We start from the raw sequence: 12,790 nt of genomic DNA, 5'->3' as shown, positions 1-12,790 counted from the left end.
GAGGGCAGAACAGATCCCTTACTGTTTTTCGTTTTTGCATGTGGCGGGTTATATTTCATGGGGGATGAAAAACAAATAAATCTCACTTTAGGAACCCTTCTGTTTTGCTTGTGCTATCACAGTCGCGTTGGCTGTCTAATGGATAGCAGACAAAATGATTAAATAAGAGAATATCAGATGTTTTGCTTGAAATTCAAGACAAATAAATATATGGCAAAGGCACTTCCATTGTTTCCTAAAATATGAGATTACAGTAACATGGAGTGTGAAGATTTACCAGACACATACAAATCTAGCCAGAAGACTAAGCTTACTAGTTAGGGAGGCCCTTCCATGCCCTCCTCATAGAGCAGTGATCCCATAGATCAGTGGAAGCCCAGTTGCCACATCTTCTACTAGAATAAACCTATGGAGCCTGCTAGGAATTCCTTCTCTCTCTAATCCCCTGGGTACTGTAAGGGGAGGAGTCATTCTACTCTCGTTTCCTACCCTCATCTTCAGAGAGCTCTCCTCCACCCCTGTCTATCTCCTTCCCATCCAACACTTTCCAAACATGATAACCCCAACATTTGTGAGGAGGACATGATCCCAGGGCACAATATGGGACAGGAGCCACCAACCTGTGGCCAGGCCGGGATCTTCCATCCCCCCGCAAACCCTTCCAGAATCAACACATCAAAGGAGAGTTTTAGATAGATAGAGCAATACAAGTCAAAGGGTGATTCCTGCACCATCTCAATAGAATTCACTTATGTCTTGCTCAGGCTGTAGATGGGAGGCATTTTGTACAATAGGATAGACTGTGGTCTTTTACTCTATGACACACCAATAAAATAGTCACATTAGATACGCACACATGTAGGAGATCAACCAAAAATATGTATTTTGGTAGTTTCACCTTCATTTTTGTGTTGTCCCCACCTTGCAAACATTATTTAAGAAATGGGACTGGTATTAAGACAGAAGGTTGCGTACAAACAGTTCAACATAAAACTTAGCTCTTAGCTCCCTGCTCTGCTCATTACATTAAGTCCCTCTTTCTCTCTCTTGCTTCAAAGAAATACTCTGCCTTTTAAATTTTTTTCAGTTTTTGTGTAAACAAACATTTCTATGCCTAAATTAATTACACTCAATTGCATGTACCATAATACAGTACTTTTCTGAATCAATCATTTCTGATGTACCCTGACTGCCATGTAAACATTTGTAAGAAACTAGAAAATTAATTTGTCACATGCATATTTCTTTATTAAAGCAATAGAAAGCAGGCAAATTGCTTTAACTTGCTGCCAATTGTTAACACATCAACTTAGTCGTATTATATTGCTAAACCCAAAAGAAAGAATATTAAACTGTTTTCAATAGTGAACATGAAACAATGAGAGTGCTATGCCCATAACAGTGGGCGCTAACCCCAAAACACTAACATTGTTACCAATAATACCCACTGGTAATATAGAAAACAAAATCCCACAGAATTCTTCAGTGTCCTGGCAATATACCCTGTAGATTGCTGACCAACGCATTGGAACAGAGGACAGCCTGAATCAGTGAACCTCTTTCTGGTTTTAGTTGATCCCAGTGCACGCTAGGATTGGATTTGGAGTATTAAAATCACTGTTTTTTATACAATTATGCAATGAAAAAATTAGTGAATATTTTATAGGTGACTGTCACCTCTGTTCTTCCATTTAAAGAGCTCCCAGTAACCTGGGATGCACCAGACACCCAGCAATGTATACATTGACTCTCTGGTGTTATTTGCAAGTGCAAGCAAAACTGATATAAACCAAGTTTAAACCACCATAAGAGTGTGCACACATAAAATTGCATTGGTTTAACGTCACCCCTTTAGTTAAACTAGTACAATGTTGATTAGAGTCCAGCCCCTAATCTCATCAGAAAGTTGTATTAGAAGTTGAAGCTACAGTTTTCTTAATCTGTTCCTCTATAAGAAGTCATAAGTGAGCTACACATTTTCTTTTGTGACAAACAAAAATAAAATCTGTCACTTACAGTAAACAACAACAATTTCATAATTTCTAGCAGAGTTTGTACAGAAAGTTAGTATTTTCTAACAAAAATCAGACAAGAGGGTAATTAATCCATGAGACCACAGCTAATAGAAGCCCTTAATAAAACTACTCAAGGCCTCATCCCTGGTGACTTTGTAAGGATTTCCTTTTTCCTAGAGGGAATCAGTTTCGTTATCCCACAGGAAGTCATTATGTATCCTCCTTTATACACTTTGACATATATCAGAATATACCCATTATATTTTACTAGCTGTCAGTGCAAAAATATAGTACTGTTAAGATTGTTTAAAACTTTTATGCAAAAGATACTTAACATATTACAGAAAACTAGTCTAAGTGTAATCAGGCTGTCCAACAGTATTAAAAAAAACCTCAGAAATTAGATGCATCAAACTATGAAGTAAGCTCGGCAAATGGTTCATGCAGACAAATCCAAAGTCTTGGAAACCAGTACTGTTTGCATAAACTGACCAAGATATGATTCCAAACTTTCTCGATATGTCTTGATTTATCTTTAGAAAACAACAAACATTAACAAGTTGCTTAATTTTATAATGGTTTGCTCCCCTTCCAAATATAGTCTTGCTTCATCATCATACAAAGGGAGCTAATTGGTAATCATACATATTTCTTTTTTTAATTTTTAATCTGGTTTATTTCCTGAGTTAGAGAATCAGGCTCCTCTCAAGGAGAAGGGTGGGGAAAAGACTGGATCCAAAGTCAAAGTGACCTAGTTCCACACTCCCCAGGCTTATTTAACATCTCTGTGGGAACGTCTACACTGCTTGAGGTAGTGTGCTAAAATAGCAGTGTACCTGGGGGGTAGCACTGGCAATGACTCGAGCTAGCTGCCCTAGAACACACCCAGAGGGTCCAGATGGGTTTGTACCCAAACAGCTAATCAGAGCTGTTGCCCAGGCTACCCTGGCTACGTTATTTTTAGGGTGCTCTCTTGAGCCGAGCTAGCATGTGTCTGTCTACCCAATCTCATCTTTCCTTTGTACGATCTACTATTGACAGCTAGTCAATAAAACAGAAAAAAAACATTACAATTATACATTTGAAATAATCTGGGTCTCTGAATGTATGACTGTTCAGCCTTGAACTCCTCATAGATGTTACTTATTTGTGTGACTTTCCAAGTAATAAATTGTCTACCGAAGCAGAGTGTCAGACATATTATGGAACAGCAGCAGCCATCTTAAATGTGTATTCTTTCTCTAGGGGGAAAAACCCCCCAAACCAACAGTTGGCTTAGTCCTGATGCCACTGAAGTCAGGCACTTTTGCCATTGATTTCCATAGAAGCAGAATCAGGCCCAGCATGAATTTGATACTGAGCTGCAGCTAGTGTGTCTGAAGGTGTGTCTACACTTTGAGCTGGGGACGGGATTCCTAGCTCAAGATGACATTATCAGAACTAGCATGAGTGAGTGTTGCTGCAGGAGCATGGGTGAAATGGACGCATTAGCCTCCATGAGTATGAGCTCTCTGAGACCACTGGTATGTGCTCGGGTGGCTAGCCCTTCCTACTGCTCATGCGGACGTGGCTACACTCTATTTTTAGCACGCTAGCTCAATCAGGGCTAGCTAGCATGGGTATGTTTCCTTGAGCTGAGATTTGCCTCACCCTTTTTTCCCCTCAGCTCAGAGTGTAGATGTACCCTAAGCATCTAAGGTACCCAGGATGATCATTTTTGACCTGTTGTGGAGTGAATAGAAAAACTAATCAATGTATTCAGAATGAAAACAACACACAAAACCCCCCCCCCCACCAAACCTGCAGTGTAAAGACCAAGTTGTTTAGCTATAGATGGTTGTCATATTGAAACCAATTTAATTTTGCTTAACTTTATTTCCAACGCCTACCAGATTGAAGCTTCCAATAGAGGGGAAGGAGTGAGACAATTTAAAGAAAAAATGCGATGTGCTATGGTCCTGTTTGAGCCACTGCTGACAGCAACGAGTCCCACTGCTGAATCGGTGATGAAAATAGTTTAACTGCTAGTGTAGATGGGACAAAAAACACCATTACAGAAACGTGACAGATTTGATTGAACAAGATCTCAATTACACATTTATACATAGTAGTGTTGAAAACAGATTTTGTCCCATGTACACTAGTCGGTAAACTCTTTTTCAACACCAGTTCCATGGAACTGACTGCTGAATACCACTGTCAGCAATGGCTTTGTTTCCTAGTGGGGATGAGGTTTAAGGAGAAAAGGTACAGGCTGCCAGTGAAAGAGTGCTAGGAATTCCCATTTGCGTGCAACTGAAAATATCCTGAGAGGAAACTGGGCAAGTGCATCTGGAATATCGCTTAGGATGCAATTGCAACAAATCATGAGAATGGCAACTGGAAGAGGCCTTTTGAAGAGACTAGAGAGCAGTGAAGCTCTTATATTACATACAGATTACTCTGTAGTGGCAATACCATGTAGGAGGACTCAAAGGGAGGCAAAGCTTTCATTCTATTATACGCTCTAATCAGCTGGACAGACTGCTGACAAATATAAGCAGAGATTGTGCAACTACTGTATTTTAGACATATTTTCTCCAAAGCAGCTGAGTGATCAGTGAGAAATACCAGTTTCATAAAATGAGATTCCATTTCACATATGTTCTTATACCATGCTCATCACCATAGTAACTGAGCACTTTCCAATAGTACTTAACACCTGTCACATGTGGTTTGTTCTCTCACTCATACTGTTCCCAAGGGGAGAATTGTGTTTGCAGAACTGGCCTGCAGTGGAGGGCTTTGTTTTGGTACAGTTCTGTTCTTGGGGGTCTTTTTTGTTTTGTTTTTTAAATTAACACACTGCTATGTGTTTATGTTATAGAAGGCAGGTAGAAGTAGTGGCAGGTGGAGAGGTTTATCCATGTCCTTGGGAGTTAGTTCCACATTTCCAGATTGTCCCCTTGAAACGTCTTTCCATTGCACAGATGAGCTTTCCCTTTATAATTTCATTGTGCCCAAAGGCAGTGGTTGATAACTTGGCTTCTTATCCCAAAGTTTCAGGAGATCTTTTCAGTATCTTGGGCCCAGCCCCAGTCAGCATATTGAAGATAAGGACCCAAATCTTGAACTTGACTCAACATTCTGTGGGAAGCCAGTGTAGAGAACAGGTCTGATGTTCTTGCAGTAGCCTGCGTTGCTGAAGGAATGTGCCATAGCCTTCTGTAATTGTTGGAATTTCCTAAGGGCTGATGGCAGAAAACTTTGCTGTGGACTGAAGGTACACCCCTACAAATTAGTCAATTCAAGTAAAGAAAACTGCGTCAAACTTTTCAAAAAGTCTTTACTCTCCCTGTGGGTAACTGTACCTTTAAGAGGCTTATGTTCTGTACTGAAGAGCTTCATGAAGCAGATCTCTGCCCAGAACCATTCCTCTGAGGGATCATTGAATGTCACACTTCCCACTAGCCTAGCCTGAGTCTTGCTTGGGTTCAGCTTCATCCAGTTGTTTTTCACGCATGAGCTGATCTCATCCAAGCACTGGGCCATCTTGGTGGCACTGGTGTGGTCATGTGTGGTGAAGGATAGGTAAAGCTGTGTGTCATCTGCAAATTGCTGGTACTTGAGTCCATGTTGTCTGACTGGTTTATCTGGTGGCAGCCTGTAGATGTTGAAAAGAACCAGAGAGAGAACTGATCTCCGTGGGACTCTTCAGGTGAGGGGTCTAGTGGTGGAGGCGTGGTTTCAATCAATTATTTTTAGGTGTGTCCCTTCCAGAAGGACTCAAACCATTTTAGTGCATTCCCTTGGACTCCTGTGACTTCTCTTAGATGAGGCAGCATCGTCTCATATTAGACAGTGCCAAATACTTCAGAGAGATCTAGGAGGATGATAATGGGTTGACTGCAAGAGATCATCATCCATCAGTGCCACTAAAAGCTATTTCCATCTCATATCCTGGCTTAAATCCAGATTGAAGCTAATGTCCTAGCTCTGGCAAATTAGTTGAGCTTTTTGGCCTTTGGCTAGCTTTCTATGAGCTTGCTCAGGAACAGAAGCTTTAATACTGGGCAGTAGTCGGCTAGAACCAACATATCCAGTTGGATTTTTCAGTGTCAGGCGCACAGCTGTGACAGTGAGGGAAACCAAGAGGAGGGATTAGTGATGTCTCATTATGTGGCAGTCCTGAAGAAGTATGTGGAACATAGTGAATTTGATGTTGTGGTAAATGACACTTTTCCCCCCCAGAGGCTAAGGATACCATAATATAATTATGATTGCTTAAGCTAGGCATGCTTCTTGTTGGTGATTCCTTCATCTTTATTATTGCCATTTTCTACTCTCTCATCTCCTGAAGTAGTACTATCATCTTCTCCTTGCTAGTCTCCCCAGTATTTTCCCATAACCCGCCATTCCATCCTAAAGCTTCCTCACTTGTCAATCAAACCACGTCACTCTCTTTCTGAATCCCTCCAATTCCACTGCAAAGTTTGGGTCACAATCCAAACTTCCCAAAAATTCAGTGATTTTCAAAATTGGACATTTTCTATGGTTTAATATAGAAAATTATTGGTGTTACGATAGCACCTCGAGGCCCCAATCATGACTGAGGCTCTGTTATTCCAGGCACTGTAAAAACACATTGTAAGGAGCCTCAGCCCCAAAGAGTTTACAGTCTAGATAGAAAAAGGGTGGGACTGGAAACAGAGATGCAAAGAGGTAACAGGCACCATATATGAAGTTCAGTTCATGATGCAAATTTTTCCATTGTTCAAAGATCTAGTTTGGTCCCCATTTTGATTAAAAAAAAAGGGAGAGAGAGAGAGATAATAAAATAAGATGACAAACCCTTAGAAGAAAAGAAAAGAAAAGAAAAGAAAAGAAAAGAAAAGAAAAGAGAGAGAACTGGAAACAACAGTACATTAAAGAGATTATTTGAACCAGCTTTTAAAGATACATATTTCCTAAGGCTTTGGTTTTGTGTTTATGTTCAGTGGTTGATGCACAATCTGCCAAATGGAAAACAATAGGCACTTCCAAGTTCAATGTAAGAGGTTTTCCTCATTCAAGAAAAAATCATAATATTGGATTATATCTCCTCTACCACAGGATTACACTTCAAATACACAGTTCCGAAAAGCATCATCAACAGCAGCAAGTAACAACTGGAGATAAACTAAACTCACAATAATTAATATATAACAAATACATTCAAAATATTATGAGAATTAAGAAGCACATTTTCAGAATAGTCACAGCCTTACTATTAATTTACACCTGGAATTTTGCATACATATGATGTTGGGGTGCAATTTTGGATCATGGTTTTGCATACCACAAAATGTTTGGATTTGAAAGTGGCTCTAACCATTCCACTTATTTGTACATAACATTTTGCAACTGAAAATCTGAGTTCTACAGCATCCAGTCATTTGCTCACAGAAAATTGAGGGAGCTAGCAAGTAAAAAATTGTTTTATAGATGTAGAAGCAGCACCATTTGGGAATCCTTTATCAATCATGGATCAGTATAGAGCCCTGTAATGAACACGTATTAAAGTGCTTTCAAATTGACTGATTGGAAAAGTTGACTAATTAATATCACTGACCCAAACTATACTGTTTAACGTACACTGTCACAGAAACATAAATATAGGGCCAAAACCTGAAGTTCCTACTCCGGCAAATGTCACATTGACTTCAGTAACTACCAGGGATTAAGGACCTCAAGATTAGCTCCCTACAGCTTTCAAGCATCTCTTCCCCCATTTTCCCCTCCCCCCAAATAAAAGGACACAAACTGCAAATCAAAAATAATCATAATTTCTTTGAACCTTTTTTCCCCATTAATACAATGATCATATAATATGGATGACTAAAATTCACAGGAGGATATTCTAAAATATACCTTTTGGAGAAAAGAGTAAGCTTTTAATAAATCAATGAATTTTTTTTTCTTCAGATAACTATCATTCCTGGAACGATAGTTTTCACAAAAATCATGTTAAGAGCAGAAAAAAAAATACATTGCAACATTAAACCTAACATTTCTGACATTTTAAATAAAAAATATAACTGAAACTACTGAAAAGTCAAAATGGTGACGATTATTTTATTTGTTTATGTTTATAGAAAGGCTAAGGTCAACACCTAGCTGCATGTTCTAGGAACCTACTATAAATCCCATGTCCCTTCAGACAATTCTCTCCAATTTTCATATGTCTCGGTGAAAAATAATCCTGGCTTAATGTCCTGAAGGTCAATAGGATTTAGGCCAAAATCTTCTAACTTGTCCATTCATGTGGAGATTAATCAGGTTCCTCACAGGTATAGGCGTTCACCTGCACAGAACAGCTTGCAGGATTGGGGCCGTAGTTTTCTTATGTGTAGGATGCATCTGTTCTGTTCTCAGATGCACTCTTTGTCACCAGTCCTGCAAGCATTTATGCACGTGCTTAACTTTATGTACAATTAGTTCTACTGTTCTAGGTGTGGCTATTCATGTGCATGAAGTTAAACACATGGGTAAGTGTTTCCAGAATGACTAGATTACATCCTCCTTTTCAGGTACAGTATAGTCAAACAAGAATTTCCAATCTATCTTTTGTTTTATATAGTTGTGTTGACAACTGAATTAAATGTATGAATTTTGCTTGGATGGTGATACATGAGCAAAGTATTTGTGATTTTTAGCTTCGTTTTGGTATTGAAATTTGCAAAATATAGTAGCTAGAAAATGTTAGGGTATAAACATAAATGGAGTAGTGGAGAGATTATTTGTTTTAAGGATTTCTTCCACTTAAGAAAAAAAGTGGCCAGTTATTAACTTTGTTTCATTTGCTCATAAAAAACCCTCACAGCTAAAATGACAAAGCTGGCATTCTGGTTTTCAGATGTACATTTTTGTTTTCTCAAGGATGGCACAGCACAGCCCCAAAAGATACTGAGTACCTTTTATTACTATTGAAGTAAATGAAATCTTTTCAGAATGTGCTCAGCACCACACAAGATTGCTCCATCAGAAAGGGGCCATTCTTTTTATCCTTTGTGGGTTCTCGTCTATTCGTTTGGACTAATGTGTAGAGGTAAGCACGTGTATAAATGCCGGCAGGATCAAAACTGGGGGAGGAGTGTTTGGCTCTGAAGAGAATACAGCATGGAGCATTTCTGCAAAAGCATTAAGACTGAGAATCCCCAGGTATATCAGGTCCTTACTCAGAATCCCGAGGAGTCATATGAAAAGCCTGTCTCCTCGTGCTGCTGCCTGGCCTTCTGTTCTGCATGGCATTGACTTTAGATCCCCCAATATGGCTATGTAGGAACCACATCTCTGGGTCACAAAAGGGGAAGATATTGTCAATAGGGCCAGCAATAATGTTCACCTTAATTTCTACACAGACATCCATGGAATCCTGACGGGATGCCACAATATCTAGCAGCTATTCTCAGTCTGTTCCCCTTCGGACCAACACTTTCCATTACCCACAGAGCAGTAGCCCTGCAGGCATTCATACTGATGGGCATTCTCTGTCTTAGAGGGATGGGGAAGCATGGGATATAAATCATTGCTTCTCTCCACTGTGGTATTTGGGCCCCTTCTGGAATAATTTCTGCTCCTTTGCTCCCTTTCATGCCACACAGCAATGAGAAACTTCTGGACCATTAATCTTAAAACAATATTTGGTAAAAACACAGTTAAAACTTTTTTGCAGCTCTCCCCAACATATTTGAAGTGATGACTCATGTTTAGTTATCTAATTGGCCAATAACTGTATAGAATCTTAATGACGCACAGAAGCGACAAAGAATGTCTCATATTACTTCTGTGCAATAGCTGTCATTCTGGATATATTGAGCGACAAAGGGATATTTATGGTTTAGTTTGCCAAATACATTTCCAATGTGCATAACACTGTAATAGTTAAATAACCTACTAGAGAGAGAGAGAGAGATAGTGCCAACTATGTTTATGCCATATAAATTAAAGATAATATCCTAAATTTTCTTTTAAATCTCAGAAAGATTCTTCCTACTTTTATTGCTAATATTAAACATTAAGAAAAGATTTGAATGAGATTCAGTTCAGTTTACGATGATCAATATGTATTTACTGTTTGTTGCTTTTTTCTTTCTAAAATGCTTGAATAGCATTCCACATGACAAAACAGTTATCCAGCTGCATTTGGTTATTTTTAATTCTGCCATCTTGATTGATGAAACCTACAGTGAACACCAGATCTGTCAGGAAATATGCCTTAAAATTTCACTTTTAGAATTTCCACTTTTAAGAATATTTTTAAGACATGAATTATAGCTAAGGTCGCTCTGGGAAAAACCACTAGAGACAAAACCAACAGAGGTATAAATGATATTCCTACCTAAAGCTTTGCTTCAGACAATTAGTACCAAGGAAAAAAGCCCAGCCCTAAATGCCCTTCCTGTGGGCAGATGAGGTTTAAAAAAAAAATCATTCACACTTCTAGTTTTCCTATTTTATGGCCATTAAAAAAAAAAAAGCAAAACCATGCAACAATTTATAATTGAATATAAAAAAACAGGTTTAGTATATCATTCATATTTTTATAGACAAATATAATACACATTCAGAGTTAGTTTTAGATTTGTCATATTTTGAAAAAGGTAGTTGTCACACAGTCTACCGCTTATTGTGATTTTTTTTTTACCTCCAGTTTTACTCTTGAGATCGTAAACGTAGACAGCTCCACTGCAGGATACTGACATTCAGTTTAACCAGTTACAGAAAATGTCTTGATTTTTCAAATCAGCTTTATTTATTTATCTAAACGCAAAGCATAAAAGATTCCAAGACTGCCTTACCTATATGAAGAGAAGGTGGAAATCACAGACATTACCTCGCTAAAAACTTTGGCCACAAAAAACCCAATCCCCCCCCCCCCCCCCAAAAAAAAAATAAAAATCCCTCAGTCCCAGTTAGTTTCTGCTAGCATAAAAATTCAGATTTCGTTGCTGAGATCACTGCTCTATTCTAAGCAGTTATGCTCAATGTGTGATTCTAACAAAAACACCCTCTGCAGCTGGAGGGAGTCTTAACTAAGCAGAATTCTGTCAAGCTTTTCCCAGTGACTTCTGTCTACTAAATTCAGACTGATGTTTTGCGAAAGGGGCCTCAACAACCAGGCCCAGATTGCCTGAAAAGTATTTCCTGCCTTTGAGTAGTATGCATATGTGAAAGAAGGACTGCATAGGGGGCGGGGGGGAGGGAAATAAAAAGACGACAAGACTGAACATTTCAAGTCATTTGAGTTAGCCAACTACTGAGACAACTCTGTCAAACTATTAAAAGATTTATGATGCACTTAGAGAATTTAGAAGTATTTTCCATTCCACAGTCGTTTATGAAAAAAATATTCTGTAACTGTAACATACATATGTGACTCCACAATTGTCCCTAAACATAGGAGAACATCTTTGAATGTTTCAGATCTTTGGGATTCAGAGCAAGAAATGGGCAAAAAGCAAGCTGGCTTTTACAAAGCTTCTAGTGCAATTTTCACCGTTAAAACCACAGAATTACATAGATAAAATCTATACATATAAACTGAAAACACATTTTTACCAATGAAATTAGCTTGAATCACAAGAAATGAATGACTGTCATGACAGTTTAAAAGTAGTTATAGCACAAGCAATGGCATATTCCGCTTTACCTCTACTGGGAATCCTCCAGAGTCACACAAATCCAGCTCCGCAAAAGCACAAGGACAGACTCCATCTTGATCATATTAGAATTTTGCTGACATAAAACACTTGTAACTATTTCTTTCCAGTTTGACAGGGTGCCTGAATCACGTCTCTAGAGAAACCCACAGCATCTACATCCTTCGTTCTATACAAATTTTGTGAAACTATCATCTGTTTATCTTTCCTGCTTTCTTCTGCGTCCTCTGAATGATTTCCTCTTAGTTGCTCCAGCCTGGGAACTTGGATTACCATTTGGTTTTGATTAAAACCAGACAGACAGCTCTGTAGAAGTTTGAGAGAGAGCTAATGGAAATCACTAGTATGGCTTTAATTAATGTATCAATTAATAATAAATAATAAATAATAGTTAACGTTTCATATAACAAATGCTACTAACACCCCCCCCCCCACACACACACACAAAAGCAGTATTCCAAGACAGTAAGGGTAATTTTTATGTGAAATAGTACAAAATTTCCCACACCTTTCTGCCATATATTTTACCTTGGTAACAAGAATCATAGAGAGATGCTGCCCTTATAGGATCCCAACAACAGGATGGAGCCAAGTTAAGTGATTTTCTTTTGTTTAGTAAAAAAGAAAGAAGTGTTGTTGCTGACTTTAATTCTCTTTTTATGTAGAGGCCACACAGTTTGCCTTTGGTTGATTCATTTAGGGTCCATCCAAACCTATTTTATAGTTATTTCTTAGATTAAATGAGTAGTACTGTTACTGATAACATTAACTGGAACTTTGGGTCCTTTTTTGTGAAGCTCAGGAAGGAGATAGAGGAGGAAATGTGGCAATAACTTCAAAGTTACATCATGAAACTTAATACATCATGCAACATAGTGCCTGAACAGTTAGGGCAAATTGCCTTCCTAGCTCTTGCCTTTTGGACCTCCCAACGTGTAGAGTAAGATAGTTATTCACAGGGTGATGGGCAGTCTTTGCACTGAATTGTTGCTCCATGAGAATTACAGGTCTATAGAACTTCTGCACTGGTGAGGGTGAATCTCCAACAGCATGTTGGTTTGGCCAGAGGTGGTGAATTTAATCAAATAGGTAAGG

At 38.6% G+C, this 12,790-nt stretch overlaps 1 protein-coding gene across 1 annotated transcript in view; it reads right to left on the bottom strand.

Annotated features, from left to right (window-relative positions):
- The window catches only part of DLC1 (DLC1 Rho GTPase activating protein), a 366,209-nt gene extending 354,444 nt beyond the window's left edge, over positions 1-11,765 (bottom strand). Inside the window, exon 1 of the mRNA XM_048848188.2 lies at positions 11,686-11,765. The gene's annotated coding sequence lies outside the window, so the exon portion shown is untranslated. The remainder of the gene's footprint in view (positions 1-11,685) is intronic.
- Positions 11,766-12,790: the final 1,025 nt, after the last annotated feature.

The sequence above is a fragment of the Caretta caretta genome, chromosome 4, assembly GCF_965140235.1.
Source record: "Caretta caretta isolate rCarCar2 chromosome 4, rCarCar1.hap1, whole genome shotgun sequence".
NCBI classification, from domain to species: domain Eukaryota; kingdom Metazoa; phylum Chordata; order Testudines; family Cheloniidae; genus Caretta; species Caretta caretta.
This window is presented reverse-complemented; position numbering and strand designations above follow the sequence as displayed.